Source organism: Nematolebias whitei, chromosome 10 (genome assembly GCF_014905685.2).
Source record: "Nematolebias whitei isolate Nwh7 chromosome 10, NemWhi1, whole genome shotgun sequence".
NCBI lineage: Eukaryota > Metazoa > Chordata > Actinopteri > Cyprinodontiformes > Rivulidae > Nematolebias > Nematolebias whitei.
The window spans coordinates 1,248,682-1,255,037 of NC_056507.1; the positions used below are offsets into that span (position 1 = coordinate 1,248,682).

The 6,356-nt window shown below is 44.5% G+C and overlaps 1 protein-coding gene across 3 annotated transcripts in view; it reads right to left on the reverse strand.

Annotated features, from left to right (window-relative positions):
- Positions 1-6,356, reverse strand: part of LOC119416047 (suppressor of tumorigenicity 7 protein homolog) — a 78,905-nt gene that overhangs the window by 22,833 nt on the left and 49,716 nt on the right. The window lies entirely within an intron of this gene.

A 6,356-nucleotide genomic window follows, 5' to 3' on the forward strand; every position in this document is an offset into this window, starting at 1 on the left:
GAGATGATCTCTCCCAGTAACTCCAGTTAAGACTCTGGCAGCAGCATGTTGGATCAACTGAAGATGTTTTAAAGAAGTATTTGGACTCCCAGATAATAAACCATTGCAACAGTTAAATGTTTGGGTGGGGGCTAGCGGTAGAGGAACAACATAGTTGTCCAAAGCCTAGGGGGCCCTCTAATGGCTGCTACTGGTAATGCTTACTCTGGTTCATGTCAGTATGAACGAACATTTAATGTGTCAGCTTTCCTGCTTGCTCTCGCCGAAGGTGGACGCTTTGTCCTCCCACTCCTGCTTCTGCTCTTTGTCCTGTGAACCCTATCGGAGCCTCTCTTTACATTTCTTCTTAATAGATCTGGTCAGCTGGTCTCAACGCAATTGATAAAATTTTCTTGACTAGAAGACAGGGCGAAGGAGAGCCCTCTTGCCCTGACGGGACACTTGCAGCTGGATACACGATGGATTCCTGGGGGCAGTGGAAGATCGTGTGTCTGTCCGTATTGTCCATTGAGGATGTAGAAGACGCGTACATAATTGGATTCATGATAACAGGATTTCTGCTTTTTGGACTTGGTGGTAACCTGGCATATGGACAAATGTGGAAAAACGTCGGCAGCAGTTCTGGCCGTTGTGAGGCTGCCTGCCTTGTGTGATGGAACGTGTCGTGCAGTGAGCACTCAGACTCAGATGCTGTGTGAGCTGAGCCGTAAGCTGGATGTGATTTCTGAGAATCTCAGGCCACTTGCTGCTCCTGAAACTCACTGGCAAGAAGGAATCGACCGTGGAGAAGCTACAACCTCAGCCCGGTGGTGCTGACCACAAAATTTGGCTGTTTTGGAGTCGTCATTGAGACGTACCAGTAGAACTATAAGGTAGACAGAAATCCAGCAGAGTTGGCCTGACCCAAAAACTCTTATCTGAATCTGGCTCCCCATGACGTACCAGTAGAACTATAAGGTAGACAGAAATCCAGCAGAGTTGGCCTGACCCAAAAACTCTTATCTGAATCTGGCTCCCCATGTCGGCCTTGAATTGGCCAACTATCCCAAACTCTCCTGGATGTTAGTGAACAAGAAGCTCTGCTCCCCCACTCCCCTACCTGCTCCTGTGGACATCTGTGGACCTGTGTCTGAGCTGAGCCGGCTGATAGACACTGCACCATCTCTTATCAGGACTATGGGGACTGTCTAAAAGTGCACGGACAAACTCACCACCTCCTCATGCATATACGTATCATGATGTCATCAGTGTGTTGCTGTTTCTGTGCTGAGGTTATTTTTGCAACTTTCATACTGTGTCCCGTCTAGGACACAGTATGAGATATGATTTTTTTATACATCCTCTTCCCTCGTCGTTGGGTAGTCACTGGTCGCAGTCACTGGGTACAGTTACTGGTTGCAGTCGTTGGGTACAGTCACTGGTCGCAGTTGTTGGGTACAGTTACTGGTCGCAGTCGTTGGGTACAGTCACTGGTTGCAGTCGTTGGGTACAGTTACTGGTTGCAGTCACTGGTTGCAGTCATTGGGTACAGTCACTGGTTGCAGTCACTGGTCGCAGTTGTTGGGTACAGTCACTGGTTGCAGTCACTGGTCGCAGTCACTGGTCGCAGTTGTTGGGTACAGTCACTGTTTGCAGTCACTGGTCGCAGTCACTGATTGCAGTCGTTGGGTACAGTCACTGGTTGCAGTCACTGGTCGCAGTCACTGGTTGCAGTCGTTGGGTACAGTCACTGGTTGCAGTCACTGGTCGCAGTCATTGGGTACAGTCACTGGTCGCAGTCATTGGGTACAGTCACTGGTCGCAGTCACTGGTTGCAGTCACTGGTCGCAGTCACTGGTTGCAGTCACTGGTCGCAGTTGCAACCAGGAGTTGTGGGAACATTCCATCCAACAGCCCGTAAGACGAGTAAAACCAGCAACAAAGAGGATTGGGACACCACTTATCCAATTAGATTAACATGATTAAAAACATCTCAGCAACGGTTCTGAAGGTCCAAAGTCTAATTCTCCAAAGTCTGTTAATGTATTGGCTTTAGAGGGTTTACACACGTTTTGTTCACATGAACAATACCTGCAACTTTTTTATTCTTACATTTGCAGGATTTCTGACTGTTTTACAAGTGCTAAAAATGATTATCTAACCTGATCTCAATAAATGTGCATCTCATCATACCTCATGTGACCACTAAAGCAGTACTACACTTTAACCTGGGAACTGAAACATACCAGAAGTTTTTGGGTTGAAACTGATGGCACTCGATGCACACGATGATGGTTTGGTGTCCATCGATGGTTTTTCCATAAATCTGAAGGGGTGGGGACAGAAACAGTCAGTGTATTTTCTTATAATACGCAGGCAGCAGTAGGAAACAGGCAGCAACACTCCACTATTCTGCAGCGAATGGGCTGATATACCGACACTTTACCCAGTGAAAATATTGAATAAATAAACAAAACTAGCACTTCGGGTTTTGTGCAACACACAAAAAAATTACACCAGAATTAAATCTTCAAATCTCATGACGGCTCATGTAAACACTATTCTTTAAATCATTAGCTCACCTTCCTGTTCACATTAGTTGTTTTGGCAAAAATACTTGGACTACTTTGAGTACTTGCACTACAGGAAGTGCTGTTTGTGTTTGCAAATAAATGGAAATAAATATGCAATAAAAAATTTGACAGCCAGTCTCTGTACAAGGGCATTCACTTGAATTACTAAATCGTTTTAGAGATTAGAGAGCCGTTGTAAGACAGAAGCAATCCACTTTGATACTGGCCCTGCTCTGACTAGCCATCAGCTCGTTGCTTCGGGCTTGGCTGGGTTCAGACTAACCATCAGATTGTTGTTAATCTGGTCAAAATTAAACTATTCCTCCAACTGAACTTGTTTGAAGAGCTACCTACTACAGGTAAGATATTAACTGTTCGTATCTTTCCCACAGAAGCCCCCCATCTCTTTAAATGCAGGTCTGAATGGTTTGGTTTTGTTCCAGCATTTGCTTATCGAGTCTTAACGTACGGTGCACACTCCGCTGGGATAGTGCTCCTTGACGTAAGCCCTCACGGCTGAGTCCACAGCATTCCTCCAGCCCTCCATGGAGCTGTCAACATCATGGGGTCGTGGGTCACTGGCCTCCTTTCTCAGGTGGTCAAACTTGAAGGAGATCTTGTTCTTTGGGTCTAGGACCCGGCCACTCCCAAGGTCACCATGCTCTGTGATTAAGACCTGGAGTGGACAGACGAGTCATGACAGAGAGAGGAAGAAATGCAGAACGAGAGAAGAACATCTGAGAATCAGAATGAATTTTCCATCTGCAGCCTGTTAGCTCAGCCAGCTGGGTGTCAGACGGGGGAATTTCAGGCAGCGATGCAGGAACAGAGGGACATGATGACATCTTTACATAAGCTACTGCAATCATTACAGCTGCATTCATTCAGCACGAGGTTGAGCCTTCACACAACCAGCAGTGACAACAATAAAAACAAGCCTCACGTTGTTGGAGGAACTTTAGCTTCTAATGAGCAAAGGTTGTTTGGACTGACTGCCACAGCCTCATGTTTCTATAATGAGCTCAAAGCCAATCATTCTTCAGCTTGTGAACGTTACTGCTTCTTTGAAATAAAAGACGAGCTCACCTGTTCTTCATAGCCCTCGAGTTTCACGGGGGTAAACTGGTCCAGGTTGTACTGTGCAAATGCACTGCAAGGAGAAGCACAGAATCACTACAAGCATTTCAAAGCTGGAGCGCCACATCGCTCCAGGACTCCTGTCTGGACCAGAGGGTCTCAGACCTTCATGCCGCACGTCCTTTGGAGGAAAAGGATTCCAGGCCTGCTCTCCTCAGCTCAGCAACACTAAACGTGAATAAAACGTTCTCTTCGTAAACTGTGGTGTCAATGAAAAATGTGGACTAGTTTTTGGGACAATTTGTCTCTTAATTCCGTTTGAACTGAGCAGAACCTACAATAGAGAGAGATCCAACATGATGCGCCTCCTTGAACTATTGTTTATGCCGTTTCCAGTCTTCCCAGTTCTGATGTCCAGTTAGAACTTCAGGAAGTCCTCTTCACCAAGTCTACGTGCCTAAACGCTTCGTGTTGCTGTCATGTTCGTGGCTGTTAGATGTTCATGTTAACATGAAACTGAACCAGTGAACGTACTAAAATGGCGCTGAGTTGATGTGTTCTGTAAATATTGAGTATTTGAAGGTGTACAGATGTAAAGCATGTACCGTGTATGTAAACGTCTGCTTTCAGATGCATATTTGTATTATCTATATTTGCTCCTGTGAATTTTTATATGCAGTTTTGATATTTGTACATGGTGAGAGCATTTTGAACGGTGATGAACTGGTGTTTGTCATCAGGTTTAATTATGGTCAATTAAAGATGGAGACTCTGCTTTTTGGGTTCGTTGGTCTGGAGAAGACCAGAGACCCAAAATGTCCCTCAAAGTGTGCAGTGGGAGTTCTATTAGTTTTAGAACAATAAGGTTTAAGAAGTGGACTTACTGCGCGGCACCCTCCCTGAGAAGATTGTCATTGTTGAGCAGCAATCGCACATCTGAGGAGACAAATGGTTGGATTATTGGAGAGGAATGACAGATTACCACAGATACAGGATGAACCACTGCTGTCAATCTGAGATACTCAATTCAGTTTATTTATAAAGCTCCAAGTAACAGAAGAATGAAATATAAAAGACAACTAGTAAAGTTCTCCATCTAAGGACGCAGCAGATTGTGTTGGATCTTCACTTCATCAGTCTCTCATCCTGAGCAAGCACAAAGGAGACAGTGGAAAGGAAAAACTCCCTTTAACAGGAAGAAACCTTCAGCAGAACCAGGCCCAGGACGAGTGACCAGCTGCTGGGTTTGAGAGGACAGGAGGTAGAAACAAACACAGAATGGCAGGTCCAGGTGTGTATTCTCCGGGGAACTAAGGTGGACACGGTGACGCAGCTTTAAGAGACCAGAAAACCACAGAAAGATCAAAGTGGTCCGAGGAGCGGGGTTGAGTCTGCGTCTGTGAAGCTGAGAGAAGCTGCAGACAGACATCACCCCCAGCCCCACAGGTGGCAGGATGAGGACACTCGAGCTACTTTAGCCGTCAACAGTGTGTCCAACACGTCCATCTCTCTGGCACAACACATTTACATCGCAACGCTTTGATCAAACCACGAGGAGCCAGCGGAAGGAGAACGTCCCATACAAATGCTAGCTGCTAACAGATGAAGGTTTTCAACGTGGTGCTCGTTCATCTCCATCAGAGAAGGCTTCTTACAGCAGGCAGTCCCTGAGCATCACTCACACAACAACTGTCACATTACAGCTGAAAACTCTTTTATGGACCTTCTTGTGAACATCAAAAATCCTATTTATGGAAACAAACACAAATATAAGTCTGCCATCTAGTGGTGGTGGGTAGAAACGATGTGAGGTGTATTTCAACAACGCAGTTGTCGTTTTAATAGATTATTACTTTAGTTTAATTTAATAGATTTAATTTTATTACTGTTTTTCTTTACAATTTATACTTTTGTTGGATGTAACTGGGACCCTGTGTACACAGTTTCATTCCACCACATGTACCACATGATGCAAATGACAACTAAGAACCTTGATCTTTAAAACCAAACATCAAATATATGTATCCTGTACCAACATCAGAGTATATTGTACTTTATGAATCCCAGGGCTTATATTAAATGGGCTCAAACTGTGGCCTCAGTAGGCCCAGCTGTGGAAATCATCTCTGAAATCTGGTCCTTTTAGTCTAATTTAATCTAAAATATATATTTAATGCTAAACTTCAAGACTTTGAATTCCAGGTTGATGCTCGTTCCGTCCAATAATCTTCCAGTAAATCCCCACGGAAAGATTTTAAAATTTGCAACCCCTAACAAGGACGCTGTGCCAAAACCTAACCTACAAAGCCCTCAACAACCTAGCTCCATCTTATATTACAGATCTTATTGTTCCATATTTTCCTAACAGAGCACTTTGTTCTCAGACTGCAGGTTTACTTGTGGTTCCTAGAGTTTCCAGCAGCAGAATGGGAGGAAGATCTTTCAGTTCTCAGGCTCCTCTCTTGTGGAACCAACTTCCAGTTTCTGTCCATGAGGCTGACACATTGTCCAGTTTAAGACTGGGATTAAGACTTTCCTGTTTGATAAATCCTATAGTTAGGGTCAGCTTGTTATGCTGCTATAGACTTAGACTACTAGAGGACAAACTGACCTCATTTCCTTAAATGAATTGTTAAAATTGAATAGTTTTCATTTGATACCATTTCTATCTTAACATGTGATTCTTGACCTGCCATTGTGTATCTATTCCTACCAAACCCAGCCGGT